The sequence below is a fragment of the Urocitellus parryii genome, unplaced genomic scaffold (genome assembly GCF_045843805.1).
Source record: "Urocitellus parryii isolate mUroPar1 unplaced genomic scaffold, mUroPar1.hap1 Scaffold_43, whole genome shotgun sequence".
Classification (NCBI taxonomy): Eukaryota; Metazoa; Chordata; class Mammalia; order Rodentia; family Sciuridae; genus Urocitellus; species Urocitellus parryii.
Window position 1 is genome coordinate 2,279,021 of NW_027553833.1, and position 17,395 is coordinate 2,296,415.

Consider the following 17,395-nt stretch of genomic DNA (forward strand, 5'->3'; position numbering starts at 1 on the left):
AGGAGTCAGGGAATGCTGTTACCATGAGAACTTCCTGAGAAATTTGCAAGAGAATGGGCTTTAGGCAATCAAAATAAATACAGATTAATTGACTCAGGATTTTTGCTGAGCAGTAAACATATTTATTTAAACTAGTTATAAGGGTTGAAAAAGATAAACAAATTAAAAAGTAGGGAAACTAAACTGTAGTGCTGAGAGATGCACATGTGGGTGATAATACTCTAAATTAGGAAGGTGTCAACTACCACAAAATTCAGGAAAGTCATTACATTTGAAGAGAAATAAAGTTTGGTTTTGGTAGGGACAAATGGATGGGTTTGGGGATGGCTGGCAATGTTCCATTTTTGATCTAGGTGGTGTTTAAGAGTGTTTGCCCTTTGTAGGTAAATGGATGGAGTTAGAGAAGATAATGCTAATTGAAGTTAGCCATTCCCAAAAAACCAAATGCCAAATGTTTTCTTTGATATATGGAGACTGATTCATAGTGGGGTAGGGAGCGGGAGCATGGGAGGAATAGATGGACTCTAGATAAGTCAGAGGGGTTAGAGGGGAAGGGAGGGGGGCATGGGGTAATTAATAATGGTGGAATGTGATGATCATTATTTTCCAAAGTACAGGTATAAAGACACAAATTGGTGTGAATATACTATGTATACAACCAGATATATAAAAAATGTGCTCTGTATGTGTAATAAGAATTGTAATGCATTCCACTGGCATATATAAGTAAATAAAAAATACTGTTTGCCTTATAATAGTTAAGTTATGCATTTGTGTTGTGTGATTTTCCCTGTACTATATTACATTTTGCCAATAGAAGTTATAGTAATAAAGAATAGAATGGTGTTTACCATGAATTAGAGGTGGAAGAAAAGGAGAGATACTAGTTAAAAAGCACAAACCTCTTATGAATATTAAAGACCTTATGTAAAACATGGTGACTATGGTTAATATTCTTGAACATAGATAATAATAGTGTATACTTGAAATTTGCTAAGAGAGTAATGTTGACACACGCAAAAGGTAGCTATGTGAAGTGATAGATATGTACGTTAGCTTTTTGTGATAATCATTTTATGGTATATATAGTTGTCAAAACATCATGTAATATAATCCTAAATATACACACTTTTGTCAATCATATCTAAATAAAGGTAGAAAAAATAAAATTCCATAAAAGCTGTTTTTAAAGAATGCATTTAACAAAGACAGGCAATAAGAGAAAGATGTCAACCATCTCTAAAAGCATACATAAATGCTTATAATTTGTTCCAAGGGAAGTCCCAAAGGCTTTTATTATTAAAAAAATACGAATTCAGGGCATTTCAAAAAATGAATAATTTATGAGAATTCCACATTAGGCATATTTAATAGGTAGGGGTGTGTGTGTATATGTGTGTGTGTGTGTGTGTGTGTGTGTGTGTGTGTGTTGGGGGTGTCAAATTATGCTTAATTTATTTGATTAGAACAAGAGTTGGATTCTAGCTTAGATTTATATGTAAAATGATGACAACGAATGTTTTTTCTTGTGATTATTTATTTGCATCCATTGTCATTTTTTTCTTTGCATAAATAGTTGGCTATCATTTGAACTTAAATGAGTGGAGGGAAATGGATATTCTGGTTCTGTCATTGTGACTTAGTTTGCAATTCTTCAATATAATCCCATCTAATTTTTCTTTTCATCTGATCCATAAACATGAGTCGAAGTCACATTTGACAATTCAAAAATATTATGGCATTTCTATTAAGAAAATGTTTAATGAGAAACCACCATGGTAGCAGAGTCTGAGGGAAAGACTTCAGCCTGTTGAGTTATGTAACCCTAGGATTATAATCAGGTTTGCCTGATTCTTCTGACTCATGAAAAAAAAGGAAATAATAATTCTTTCTTTTTTGATTTAAATTTTTAAAATTTGTTTTAATTAGTGATATATGACAATAGAATGCATTTATGCCCTTTGATATATTATACATAAAATGGGATATAATTTCCCATTTTTCTGAGTGTACATGTTGCAGAATCATATTGGACATGCAGTCACATATATACATACAGTAACAATGTCTGTTTCATTCTATTATCTTTCCTATCCCCACATCCCCTCTCCTTCCCTCCCATCACTTCCCTCTACCTAACCTACGGTGACTCTATTCTTCCCTCGTTCCCCCCCACCTTATTGTGAATTAGCATCTGCATATTAGAGAAAACATTTGGCCTTTGGTTTTGTGAGATTGGCTTATTTTGCTTAGCATGATATTTTCCAACTCCAACCATTTACTGGCAAGTGCCATAATTCACTCTTCTTTAAAGCTGAGTAATATTCCATTGAGTAAATATACCACATTTTCTTTACCCATTCATCTTTTGAGGGACACCTAGGTTGGTTCCATCATCTAGCTATTGTGAGTTGAGATGCTAGAAACATTGACGTGACTACATTACTATAGTATGCTGATTTTAAGTATTTGGGTATAAACCAAGGAGTGGGATAGCCGGGACAAATGGTGATTCCATTCCCAGTTTTCTGAGGAATCTCCTCCATACTCTTTTACATAACGGTTCTACCAATTTGCAATTCTACCAGCAATGTATGAGTGTACCATTTTCACCACATCCTTGACAACACTTATTGTTGCCTGTATTCTTGATAATTGCCATTCTGATAAGAGTGAAATGACTTGCTTTTCTCTAATTGCTAGAGATGTTAAACACTTTTTTCATATATTTGTATTTCTTCTTCTATGAAGTGCCTGTTCAGTTCATCAGCCCATTTATTGATTGGGTTATTTGGGGTTTTTTGGTGTTAAGTTTTTTGAGTTCTTTATATATCCCAGAGATTAATGCTTTATTGGAGGTGAACATGGTAAATATTTTTTCTGAATCTGTAGGCTCTCTCCTCACAAAGTAGAAGGATATAAATCAAATGCATTCCTATACACCAGCAATGAAACCACTGAAAGAGAAATTGGGAAAACTACTTCATTCACAATAGCCTCAAAAAACAAAAACAAAAAAACAACCTGGGAATCAATCTAACAAAAGAGGTGAAAGACCTCTGCAATGGAAACTACAGAACACTAAAGAAAGAAATTGAAGAAAACCTCAGAAGATGGAAAAATCTCCCATGCTCCTGGATATGCAGAATTAATATTGTCAAAATGGCCATACTAGCAAAAGCATTATACAGATTTAATGCAATTCCTATTAAAATCCCAATGACATTCTTCATAGAAATAGAAAAAGTATTTATGAAATTTATTTGGGAAAAAAAGAGACCAGAAATTCTTAGCAAGAGAAGTGAAGCAGGAGGCATCACGATACCAGACTTTATAGTACAGAGCTTTAGTAACAAAAATAGCATGGTATTGTCATAAAAATTGACTTGTAGACCAATAGAGGTACAAATAGAGGGCAAAGAGAACAAAGAGACAAATCCACAGAAATATGATTATCTCATACTAGACAAGAGTGCCAAAAACCTTCACTGGAGAAAAGAGCCTATTCAACAAATGGTGCTAGCAAAACTGGAAATCCATATGTAGCAAAGTGAAATTAAACCTCTATCTCTCACCCTGCACAAAAATCAACTCAAAGTGGATCAAACACTTAGGCGCCTAATAGAAGAAAAAAAAAAATAGGCCCAAATCTTCACCACGTCAGCCTAGGATCTGACTTCCTTAACAAGGCTCCTACAGTGCAAGAAGTAAAATCAAGAACCAATAAATGGAACGGATTCAAATTAAAAATCTGCTTCTCAGCAAGGGAATAATGATTCTTAAAAGAATTGAAGATTGAAGATAATGACTATAAGTAAAGTGATGAGCTTGATACTTAGTAGAGAAATGGTGCTTAATGGAAAATTAGTTCTCCCATTCCAAAGACAGTGGCCTGTCCTGGCTGCACAGAATATAAATCAAGGAGATAATTGGAGCCAGAGCAGACTTCCGGAGAATAACTGCCTCAATTTGTTACTGTTTTAGTCAGCTTTTTCCACTGCTGTGACCAAAAGACCTGTCAGCAACAATTACAGGAGGAAAAGTTTATTTTTGTGGCTCACAGTTTCAAAAGCCTCAGTCCTTAGATGGCCAATTCCATTGCTTGGGGTCTGAGATGGAGCAGCACATCATGTGGAAGTGTGTGGCACAGGAAACATCTCAGCACATCACACCAGGAAGCAGAGACTCCCCTCACCATGGACAAAATACATACCCCAAAGGCATGCCCTCAATGATGCATCTCCTTCAGCCACTTCCTACCTGCCTACAGTTAACAAACACACTGTTAATTCCTAACATTGCATTTATGCATTAATTAGGCTCTCAGAATCCTAAATTTCACCTCCAAATCTCTTTCCTTGTCTCACACATGAGCTTCTGGCGGATACCATACATCTATACCATAACAATTGTCTCAAAAACCTCCATAAGTGATTTCCAGAGTAGTATGAGACAGAAATTATTATTTCTCCCATTCATGAGATGACCTCGTACTTAAGTGGTTTTGTTGGCAGCTGCATTAATTACTGTGAAACTTAACGCCATGAGGGGGACCCCAGAGACTGGCTCTTGGCTGATAACATAAACCGGGTTTCATGATGGCTATAAGAACATGGCTTGTTACTCTGCTTAAGAAACCCTAATACTTACTAGAACACACATTTTAAAGATTTCCTCTCTACTCAAACACTATGGTACAACAACACTACTCAAACAGTATATTACAGTACTATATTTAAACCAAATCATTTAGATGTCCCAGTATAAACTTTTCACAAAGCTGGGTAGGACTGCAACCAAATTCAGAACTCAGACAAGTCTTCTTTGTTTTCTTGCCAAGTCTGAATTGCTTCTAAGTTTTTTTTCCATAACCCACAGGCCATTTTTATTCAAGAGGGCTGCATGGTTTTCTCAAGCAATTTCTTGGCTAGAAATTTCAACAAAATGGGTCAACTTGGGTTTTCTTTTCGAGTTCTATCCCCACGCTTCACAAATGTTTTCTGGTAACATGTATAACAACCAAGAAGATATTTCAGTTGATTTGGAAGCAGTGCTAATGGTGGGAGCAATTTCTAAGGGTCATGTGCCAAGGACTAAGAATCTTTTTCACTTAGACACTCTTGATCTCTAATACAGCCTAATGTGTAAAATGCTGCTGGACTGGCTTTCAAACATCTTTCAGAAATGCTAGCAAACTATCCAGTAGATGCTGGAAAGCCTATATCCTTGTCTTACCCAGGGACAATTTCAATATTGTTAATTTGTAACTGGTCTGGCTGTGCTAGTTGACAAACACCCACTAGTAATATTTTTGTTGACTTTTAAAAATTCATCTGATGAAGAATGCTCAAGGCACTCACACAGATGCAAAACTGGGCAGCAGTGGTCACATTTCTCAGCAAACTGTCCTCTGAGGGCCTCAAAAGGCAAGAGAGGTATTAACACACTCCCTTAGAAAGAGGAGAGTCCTCAGTGGACTCTTGGTTCTGCAGACAGCTCTCTGGATAGTAATGCAATACAGATGCTGTGGGCTGTTCAGTCCTCAATTCTTTCCCAAACTTTGGGAAAGAAGTGTTTCAAAGTATTTATTTATATTTTTCTACGACAGCTTTTGGCCTTATAAATAATGTTATTCAGCCATTGTCCAGTTTCTGTGTAATGCTCCACAAGATAAAATTTAATAATTACCAAGATCTGTATGTTTACTTTCTTTTGCCCCCTTTTGTTACTGTCTCTTGCCTTCTTCATGTGATTCTTAAAGTTAACACTTCAGAAGGAACATTTTCATTCCCCCCATTATTCTTAGCACTCAAGCCCTGTGCTACACATATTAACCATGTACTAACAATGCAAATTGCTTGCTCCAGCCAATCATACATTCTTAGAAAAAAAGCAAATATGAGCTGCTGAGCTTAATTCTAGGAAGAAAACTGTTTTTCTAGCTAAGATTGAAAGGTGATTTTCATCCACTCAACTTTTTGATGAAGAAGTCATTTTGAGTTGCTGATAAGGTTAATTTTTGAACTGAGGACTTATGTTAACAATGTTAAGAAAATAATTTTTATTGTTTTGCCCCAATGGAAGTCGTCAGTATCTCAGCATACATGCATTCTCTTTTCACTAAAATTTCATGACAGCTCCCCATGCATTGAGTTAATACTAAAGACATGATCTGGATTAGACCACCATTTCCAGACTCAGGCCTATTTTAGAACAAAATCCCAAACATAAAGTATTTTTTAAAAAATTCTGTTTGAGAGCAATCGTAGTTTTTTTTTTTTTTTTGGTGTCGGGGGGGTTAATTTGTAGGATGCATACTTGATGTAGATATTGAAGATATCAGTATACAGATAGAAGATAGCTTATGGTGACTACTTATTGGGTTAAATCATGTTACAAAATTCAGATAGTTTTTTTCACCAATATCACCTTTCCCAAAAGGGCTTCAGAAAGTTATTGTTATCATTTTTTTTAAGTGGGAAGGGGAAGAAATGGGGAATTTTTACTCCACTCTGTAAAAACTATATTACTGCAAACCAAAGGTTTAAATTATTCTAAAAAGTTAGACTTTTTTTTTTTTTAAATCCTACTCCCATGATCAATATTTAACAAAATTTAGAGTGGAATTTTCTTTACTAGCTCCTTACTTCTATTGTGGGATAGCTTTCATCATCAAGGCATTAGGGTTACTAAGAATTTCACAGGTTGCATTAAAAAAAATATTGCCTAGATGATGTGATGGCAAAATAATGACAAGCGTCTGAGAAAACACAGATGTGGAAAATTACGTGTGCTTTTTTTCCTTATTCTATTACCATTTTGATCTAGTTGAACATAAGTTTATGATTATGAAATGCTCTAATAATTATTGTATTCATCTGCTTTTTTATAGTTCTTTAAAAATATCTAGAAATGCACTTATTCACGAAACACTTATTTCTTGCCTCATTTACATGAATACTATGTGAAATTCTGGAATCACATTTGTTTTTTCTTCCAATCAAACGTTTAACAATTGAGATGACAGCCAAGAACTAAAACTAGCTATTCTCATTTTGGACCCATGCATTTAAAATTCTCCAAACTAGTAGCTGTTTTTTTTTTAATATTTATATGATGTAAATATACTAATGGAATAAACAAATTCTTAGGAAGGAGATGGAGACTAGGTTGTTCATGTCTCAACATGGTAGATAGAATGTTCTGCCATTAATAAACTTGCATAATTTATTAAAGGAAGTTGATTAAATTTTTCTGATGCCTGAGGATGGAACCCAGACAACACACATGCCAGGTGAGTTCGCAACCGCTTGAGCCACATCCCAAGCCCCTCTGCTGCATTTTTTTTAAAAAATCTAAAACAATGTCTTACTCTAGGTTGGGGTGGCAAATTCAAATGTTTGTATCAAGGCCTGGGATGGGGTGGTGTTTGGCAAAATCTTCCAGGCTCAGCCTCTACTTGTGTCGAGCAGACTGTTCATATGCTGGCTTGTGGGCTCAGTTGTTGCTAGATTTGATTTTTCAAGAAAAAGGCAGATCTATATAAATTTAAAGACTTCCAGTTTTTAAGTGTTGACAACTAATTCCATTTTCTTTCAACATCATGTGGGCCAAACCAAACATATTTGAGTACAGCTTGTGTGCTACCAGTTTGCGACCTTTGGATTTTGAAGGTCTCTCTTACTTCCAATACTCTGATTCCAAAAATAATTGTATCCATCTTGCATTAGATGCTCACACTAACGTTAGAAATTCAGTTATACCCACTCCCCCACCTTTCAGATATGTCATAATTAGTTACTTTTTAGGAAATTCTTATGAAAATAGATTCTTATTTTATAGTTAAAATTAATTATATTTCCTGTTATATTAAAGCACATAGGCTTAATTTTCTGGATGTTAATTTAATCTTTTTACATCTTGTGGCTGGTTTCAATTCCCTAGGATCCAACGTTATTTTGTGCCAACTCTTGAGATGCAGAAGTTTAATCAACTTTAACATTTATGAAGTTGAGTGCTGTTTGAAAGTCTTGGAGAAACATAATCTTTCATTCTACCTGTTTTGAATTGAATTGTGTCCTCCAGATTCATCTGTGGAACCCAACCATTCAATGTATTTGGAGATAGGGCCTTGAACAAGGTAATTAAGATTAAATAATATTTTATGGGTAGTATCTAATCCAATAAGACTTGTTTTCTACATAAGAAGAGGAAGGAACAGTAGGAGTATGCTGTGTACAGAGGAAAGGCCACATGGAGAAAAACAAGAGTATCAGGTGAAAACCGGTAAAAGAAGCCCTACCATAAACTAAGCTAGTTAGTCACTGCCTTGATCTTGGACTTCCAGTTGCTGTGAGAAAAATTAATTTCTGTTGTTTACATCACCCACTCTGGGGTGTTTTGTTATGGTAGCTTGAGTAATATACCACCTGTAACTAGCCTGATGTCTTTGTTACCTGAGGTCTTTGAGCTTTTGGGCTCTTTAAAAACTCTAGTCATTCTCAGAGAAATTCTTCTTTTAGACTCTTCTTTCCATGTGACTTCCTAAGACAACATGGACATTACTGTATTTTCAACCAAAGGAGTACCCACTTTGGGAAATGTATCAAACTGTCTTTGTGATGGCAGAATACAAAACATTTGGTAACTCACCCATTAAGTGTGAGATAGAGGAAAGCAATCCTTTTCCCAAGTTTTGTTACTTCTCCTCACTTGTTAGATGCTCTGATGAGTCGCACAATGCCTACTTTCTTAAGGCTGAAGAGCCACTTGTATGCATGTTCATCATTTTTTAAAACATCTTCAAAACTTAGAGTAGGTAGCTTGAGCTCTGAACCCCAGTATTGACGTTCTGTGAATTAAGGAAACGAAATCATATGAGATTACATTGGTTTAATATAAGACAGGAACCTTAGAGAAGGGTCTAGGTGACTAGAGTTGATCTTTGATCATGGAGATTACTAAATGCTAGTTTTACCAGAAACGCCTGTCACCAGGCCTTGCTTCCTGGAAGCCATGCCATTCTATGATATACCTCTTGCTACAACTGTGTCTGGCACATAATCAGTATTCAGCATACTACATTTATTGAGGGAATATTGTTTAACTATGTTCCTAGAAATTCCCTTCCAGGATACTGCTTAGAAGTGACCCTGAGACACTGTGAGTGTTAACAGCTAAGTTCTATTTCTTAACTCCAAGTGGATGATAAAATCAGAATGGTGGACTAGTATATCATATGCTTATTCTGTTAGGAGGGTGGGTATAGTCCTTTCTTTCTCTTATTTCACCTGATTAAAAGCTATAAAACTGTCTCTGGGATCATATTGTTCTTTGGAGTCAGTGAGAGTTGGTCATAGTGAAGGAAAGATGAAGGTGTGTTCCTGGGAGGCATAGATGGCTTTGGAGGTGATATGCAGGATATAAAAGTCAAATGCCTTTCCTTAACCCTCTCCTTCCTGATGATTAATTACTTATCAAAATGTTGATCTTGAAAAACAAATGTAAAAAGTATTTGATTCGCAAACTAGGCTTTGCCAAAGGAAATGGAGCACTGAGGAAATATAATTTTTCCAAGGGAAACAACTCAGATACTAACAACTGATTCAGGAAGGACCAAATGCTAGCTAATCCATATCATTTCTTCCTTTCTTGGGAAGGAAATTGCCTTAGAAATGCAAACCTTCCTAACAAGTGATAGAATTAGAACATATTATCTCAATATTATCCTGGGCAGCACTCCCTTTTCTAACTAAGGAATATACCACATTATGTAAACCAACCCCAGAGCCCTCAGTTTCAGAATGGAGAATGGGTTAGTGCCACTTGTACTTGTGAATTATAAATCATTTTCTCTTTGGTGTCATCATGGCTGGCTCTTCAGAAATAGGAGTTATTTTAGGAATCAGTAGCTTCAGTAGTGCAAAGATATGGACAGATATTGAGCTGCTGCTTCTTCTTCTTCTTCTTCTTCTTCTTCTTCTTCTTCTTCTTCTTCTTCTTCTTCTTCTACTACCAGCTAGCTGTATGAGGACATTTGCAGGCATGAGTAGGTGAGTTTATTCAGGAAGTCCAAATTAAGTGATTAATTCATATATTGCCAATGTTTCTGGGTTGTTAATCATGAAAGCTTGCATAATGTACTAGAATTTTCAAGATCTAAATTCCAAATTAAGCTTACCTGGCTGATGCATTAATTCTCTTTAGTATTGAAGAGATTTTAAAGGCTCAAGTGACTTACTATATCATCTTAGCAAGTCAAAGAGTTACCTAGTTACTGTTTCCTAATTTTTCACTTTAACTCTTTAATCTCTATGGGACTAACCAAAAATAGTAACCAAGTCACCTTGGCAAAGGAAAGTATGGGACATGTTGCATTAGACCAGAGAAGGTTGGATGAGGCAATTGAAACCATGATGTATGCAGGTTTCAGGATAATTACCTTGATTGTGTTTTTTTTTTTTTTTTGAGAGTAGGATGGCATCTCTTGAGCATATTAGCTACCAAATAATTATTTGTTCACTTATCTTTTCAATAAACCCAACATTTTACCATGTCACAATCAACTATGGATATATGACATATGGATATATATATATATATATATATATATATATATATATATAGAGAGAGAGAGAGAGAGAGAGAGAGAGAGAGAGAGATATGACTGGTGACATATAGGCATGGGCAGAACTTGGATGTCCTAATGTGGGTTTTATTCATTGTTCTTCTTCTTATGAGCAAAATTTTGGACTCTTCTCTGAGTTTCAGTTTTTTAATTTGTGAATCAGGGTCAATTATATTTATCTTGTAGGTCATTTTGTGACCATGCAATGAGATTATGCAAGGCATTTAACATAGTGCCTGGCACAGAGTAAACCCATAATAACAATAAAAATACTTAATATTTGCTGAATACTTTCTAAGAGTAATCCCAGTGCTACAAGTTTTAAAAACATTTTTTTTAGCTCCACAAAAAAATACATGGGGTGGATGCTTTCAGAATTTCCATGCTATAACAAATGAACTAGGTGTCCAAGGCACATAGCTAATGATTTGCGGAGCTCGTCAAATCCAGGTGACAGGTCCCCAGGTTTGTAATTTCAAAAATTGTACATAAACACTTGATACCTTGAAGTGCTGTCATCATATGCATTTTGGAATCCTATATCTAAATGTCCATAGCTTGTCCTACCTTTATAAAGGAAATCTACTAGGTAATACAGAAAGTAGGGCAAGTAAAATGAGAAAGACTTTGTCTGAACTTCTTTGAGCATGGGCATTTAATGTTAAACCTTGGCTCCCTGTCAGAATTTTAAATGCAGAGAAAATATTAAGAATAGGCTATTGCACAACCCTGCAAAAACATCACTATTTACCTTTTTGAAATGAGCCAAAGCTTTGCACATTTATAAATCAGCTAAATTTAGCTTCTTTAATTCATGCCAATGTATTTCACTGATCCATTCCTTTTTGGTTTTATTTAAGGCCAGAATCATCTTTCAGAGAGTTTCAGTGACTGTGTGATAGTAAGACATAATAAACAGACATTTAAGTTTTTTCACAAGATCTAATTGTTTTTAAAACTGTTGAGTTTGTGTTATGACTTATTTGTATATTTTAGAAAACACTGTTTAAGGAACATACTATATATATTTATGGCATGTTTTCTTCTTTTCTTGAGAATATACTTTTTATAACACCTTTGCAAAAATTATTTATATATGAGTTATTTTTTCCATAATGCGTACACACAAAACTCCACTATTTTTAATTTTAGCAATATGGAAAGATTTAGATTCTTGTAATAAATGTTACTCTTTAGATATGTAAGATTAAGCATATTCACATATCAGAGACTCTGGAAAGAAACAAGCCTGTCAATAAAACATACAGCACAGACCACATTATAAATAACCTACAGCTTTCAGAATGTTAATGTCAAGAATACAGTTGCAATAGTTTTTAAGTTCTGTAAAACTTCTAATGTTTTTAACCATAGCCGTCATTTTGGAATGCCCTTGCAGGAGCTTTGCAGAAATCTGAAACCAAGTGACACAGCCCTTCAAAGAACCTATTACTGAATATGAACCACTCAAATATTTTGTTATACTAAATGTGAGTTTCAGAGATAGTCCTGTGATTAGCCAGTTTCCAAATTCATCATGCTCTCTTGAATATAAAACACCAATTTTCAGAGAGAAGTAGTAGTACTCTATTTCATTAACTCTATCAGGAAAATTATTCTGTGATATCTGCACACAATATTAAAACTTTAACCTTGAAAGAGTAATTTAAGAGCATTTTCCTATTTCCTACCAACTGCAAAACCTAACTATCAGGGGAGCCAAAAGTAAATACATCTGACCAGAGTAAATCATTTGCCAAGAGAATACATTAAAAACAAATTTAAGTTTCACAATTGGGTCTGAATACATGAACTGAATGGAAAATGATGGCATATTTAAGGTATGAACCTCCCTTCTTAATTTAACTTATGGTCTTACTAATAAATGCTTCCTTGAACATGTGCTTCATACATCATAAAATTTATGAACAGGCTACATACTGGCTTTCAAGGAACCATTTGTACAGGTTTCCTTCTGAGGGTTAAGCACCACATTCCAGGGGCCTGAGTTATGTTTCAAAAACTAAAAGACACAAAGAAGTTATTTAGCTAAAAATTTATGAGCACAGCAAGTTGGTTTGCAATGTGTTATTTCAGGAGTTTAAGATCTTCTGTCTACCTGCACTGAATTCAGCTTCTGGCTCTGAAATGGCATCAAGAGCATCAGCCAATCTTGTACTGTCTTTTCTAGGAATACTTTGGAAGGGCCCTACCAAAAACAAAGTCTGACTCCCATTAGAGAAAAGGCACCTGAAATGAAGGAAATAGGGCTTTGATTCTCTTTTCCAGCACTATTTGAGAGATTGCTTTCTTTTGGATATTCTTTCACCTTGTGTTCAGGGAATTCTATGTGTCTTTCAAGATTCTGGCTACTTGCCATCTCTTAGGTTGAGGTATTCCTGAGAGGAGGATTCAAAGATGAATAATTTATTAAAGAGTTAGCCCTGGAAGCACTAAAAAGAGATGGGGATGCAAGAGAGTAGAAAGCCTGTGGAAAGAGTTTCAGTGAGTGGGTTATAGCTTTTGGCAATGAGTTCAGCACTGTGGGACCTTATAGAGTGACTGTAGAATTATACTCTAGGGGTGTCCCAGCTATGGTGCAAGGAGATGCAGAGGCCCAAACACCCACTCTTCACTCCTGGGTCTTTCTGGTCTTCCCTATGTGCAAGCTGAGCATGCTCCCCCATACAGGTAAGGCAAGTGGCAATTTTGCAGTTGGAAGGTGCTGGCTTATGTAGGATGATTGCTGAGGGGCACCAACAAACTCTGCAATGGCCTGCTTCCGGAAATCTCCTGAATCTGCTAAAGGTGGGTTAGATGTCTGTATCCTCTGGCCTCCTAGCACTGGTACATACCTCAATCCCAGTGATTACCTCATAATGTTGAAATTATACTAATACATATTATCAAATGCCCTGTTGGGGCAAGAGATCAAATGCATGCACACACACACACACACACACACACACACACACGTACATGCACATACACACACACAGTAGACATGATAGCTGTCTTTGTAAGGGGAAAAGGGTGTATAAACAAAGAAGCAAATAGAAAAAACATAAAAAATAAAAAAATTTTTGGGCAAGTGTTATGAGTGTAATCAGTGGGGTCAATGACAATAAAAAACAATTGTTGGGGTTGAGGTGGGGAACTTATTTACACATGTCAGTCAAGAAAAGCCAAGTTGAAGAGCAATTATTTAAACAAAATGCCTAGGAATAAAAGAAAACCTTTATACAAAGGACAGGGAGAAAAATGTGCAAGCAGGAGAGACAGGGAGAGATGGAGCATCTCCTAGCTTTCTAGAGAAACTCAGAGTCATTAAAACTAGGGCAGAGGCAGCCAGAGGGAGTGTGTCAGATAAGGTGAAGTGGAGTAGGGCTTGGTCAGGCAAGACTTCATCTCTACCTTTCTCTATACTAAAAGTCATCATGAACTATGGGGGTCAAACCATTTATCTTTATTTCTTCACCAATATTGCTTCTTTCTCCCCCACTCATCCCCAGGTATATAGTTCAAGGATGGTACCTAGTGAGTTTTTAGAAATCCTATAGTTTCTAGATCCTTAATAAGTCTTTGATTACTTTCTAATGATGACTAGAGACTACAAGTCACCTTAAAAATGGGATTGTGTCTGAGCACATCTTAATATTTTGGAAGATGGAGAAATCTATCAACCCCTTTCTCTAGGTAATAATCCCATCAAACTCTAAAAATATCCCTCAGAAAGTATAAATGAGACATCTAAACAAATTTATCCTGCTTGAATGGAAAGCAACACATTTTGCTTTTGGACTATTAAGTACCTAGGATAGTCTATATGCTCATCTTCATGACAGGAATGACCAGATTACTGGAGTAAACAAGAACACGTAAAACAGTGAGGTCACATAGTACACAATGAATAATTTTTTAAATAATGGGAGCTAATGTTTGTGGAGCACTTACAATTTCAGGCATTCTTCTAAGTATTGTATATGGATGACTTCATGTAACCCTTACAACAACTTTACAGAATATGTTCTATTATTTTCATTTTATAGATGAAGAGGAGGCCTGAGATAACTGGCCCAATATCACATAGCTAATATCTGACAGAACTCGATCACCCACACAATTTGACTCCAGAAATTGAGGAAAGGAATTGTATAGTGAAAGAAAGTAAGCACTGATGAAGCTCAGGGGAAAAAAATCATCATCCTAGACTTCCTTAGAGTAGGCAGGGAAAACAAGTCAGCCTCACCTTCTGTCCTTGCTCTGGCTACCCACTATAACATCCACAAAAAGTTTATAAAACACCCTCTTTTCCCTTTCAATTACCCAGGACACACCTCTATGAATATAGTTTCTGACTGTTCCAAGTCTTTTCTGTAAAGCACAATCTTTCCATGTCACCTTTTTTAAAACCCCCAATTCTGTTACACAAAACAGAAATTTTGGGAATGTCCACAAAGACAGCAACTGTGCTAAGCTTGTTTGAGGCTGAGTATCCTCTTTCTACTTCCATCCTATGCCAGGTTTTATGGGTACCAAACCCTTGACCACCCTCTCTGTTCTTCTTTGGGTCATGTGTTCAGGTGTACCGATGCCCCATGACAGTGTGAGTGTCCTGAATTGGACATAATATTATAAATGTGATTTGGTCCCTTCTTTCGTGGTGGGCTAGTTTATTACTATAATTTAAATAATGCAGCCCATGTTTAGTCTTTTATGGCAGTCTCAGCTCTGTTGACTTCTATTAACATTTTGATCAATGGGAATGGTATGAACTGATTGTTAGACAAGAGTTCTTCCCCCTTACTCATCTACTTTATTTCTGACATTCATTCATTGAAAGCTTTATAAGCTCATATAGAGATAGGGTGCAATTTCCATTTTATAGAGACCTTGCTTTAAACTTACTGACTCACAATTTGAATGTGAGAGATCTGGATTCAAATGTGAATTTCAATATTTACCATCTGCATGATCTTCAGAAACTGAGAAACTCTCAAAGTTCATCTTCTTTGTCTGGAAAATGCAGGAGGAAAGTAGCCTACAAGGTTGTTGTGAAATTTAAATGAGCTGATACCTATAAAGAACATAACGCAATGGTCTGCTACCTGGTTCAGTTTTCACTTGAGCCAGAGCAAATGAACATGGCCAGAAGAAAACACACTAGGATGGCTGAACTTATCACATAATCATTAATCTCTAGTTAACTGTATCTTAAGCTCCCCTAGCTGATTTTTTTTTCACATTCTTTGTCCTCAAGTTTCTCTTAATTCCTATGTATACTTGGCTCCAAAGGGTCAGGGTCTTTTTATGTTTTGCCCACACTAAATTCCCAGCTCCAGGGTGTGGTGCCTGATACATAACAGACACTGTGGAATGTGATGAATGAGTAAATGCACAACACATGGTAGATGATGAATAAATATCTGTTACTAACAGTAATTATTTCCTTAGATTTCAACAGTTTAATGGGGGAAGACAGTTGCATACACAGACCATAATCATTCAATGCAATAATGGTAGTAGCAGACAGAGGAACCCACACGTATTGATGTGAGCACACAGCAGAGGAGGAGGGGAACTATTTGCCAGCCCCAAGCCCAGCACCCCGGCAGTAGAGGTTGAGTCCGATGACCTCATTCCTCTTAAAGCCGAACATCACACGCCACCGCCAGTTTCCAGTCTGTGAGAGACTACGGAGGCCTGGACTGCTCACTCAAAGTAGGCGGAAGTAAGGAGTCTACAATTTATTTTTAACTAGATGTGATAAGTGGCTGAGATACATAATACTATGTGAATATATTGTTACGTAAATAATAAATTCTGGAGAGCTCTTAGCATTCTCTTGAGAAGTTTCAACATTTTGCCTATTGTCTCATTTTAAGCAACAAATTTTATGCAAAAACTTTCTCAATAAATTACAAAATGGGAGACACTAGTTTCACTCCAGGGGAATTACCATGTTTAGACTTGAATTCTAATTATCAAGGCATTTGTTCATTGATGTAATAAAGAGTAGTGGAAGATTTTTCAATTCTTTGAACCAGACCACATATATATTAATCTTGATAAATCTGACGTTTTTAATCAAACATTGAACTCATAGAAGCAGATGGTAGAAGGGTGGATGCCAGAGGCTGGAGATTGGGGTGAGGAGCTAGGGAGATGTTGATCAAACGTACAAAACTTCATTTACATAATATAAATAAGTTCAGGAGACCTATTATAGAGATGACTATAAACTAATAATAATGTATAATGGAAATTTTCTAATAGAATAGAACTTAAATGTTGTCACAACAAAAATTGATAACTATGTGAGGTAATGTGTACATTAATTAGTTTGATTTAACCATTTCACAGTGTATTCTATAGCAAAAAAAATACATTGTATACTGCAAATATATGCAATAATTATTTTTAAAATATACCTAAAAATAAATAAATAAGCCTCCTTTAAAAAAAAACTTTTATTTTATTTATTTTTATGTCATTCTGAGGCTAGAACCCAGCACCTTGCACATGCTAGATCAGCACTCTACCACTGAGCCACAACCCCAGCCTTGAAATAAGTCTCCTTAAGACTGAAGAACATAAAATGAGGCATTTTCTGAGGGCTCTCCCCTGTTTGTGGGGAGTCTTTACAGTCTTCTGCTTTCTTTCACACATGGCTTTCAGTGCACCATCCTGAGTAGCAATTAGTGCTAACATTGTGGATTACAGTTGGAGGAAATGAGCCCATAGTGTCTCAAGAAGTTTAGAAGATAC

At 35.9% G+C, this 17,395-nt stretch overlaps 1 pseudogene; it reads right to left on the reverse strand.

Moving 5' to 3' along the window:
- Positions 1-15,634, reverse strand: part of LOC144252462 (leucine-rich repeats and immunoglobulin-like domains protein 3) — a 28,293-nt pseudogene extending 12,659 nt beyond the window's left edge.
- Between the last annotated feature and the right edge of the window lie 1,761 nt (positions 15,635-17,395).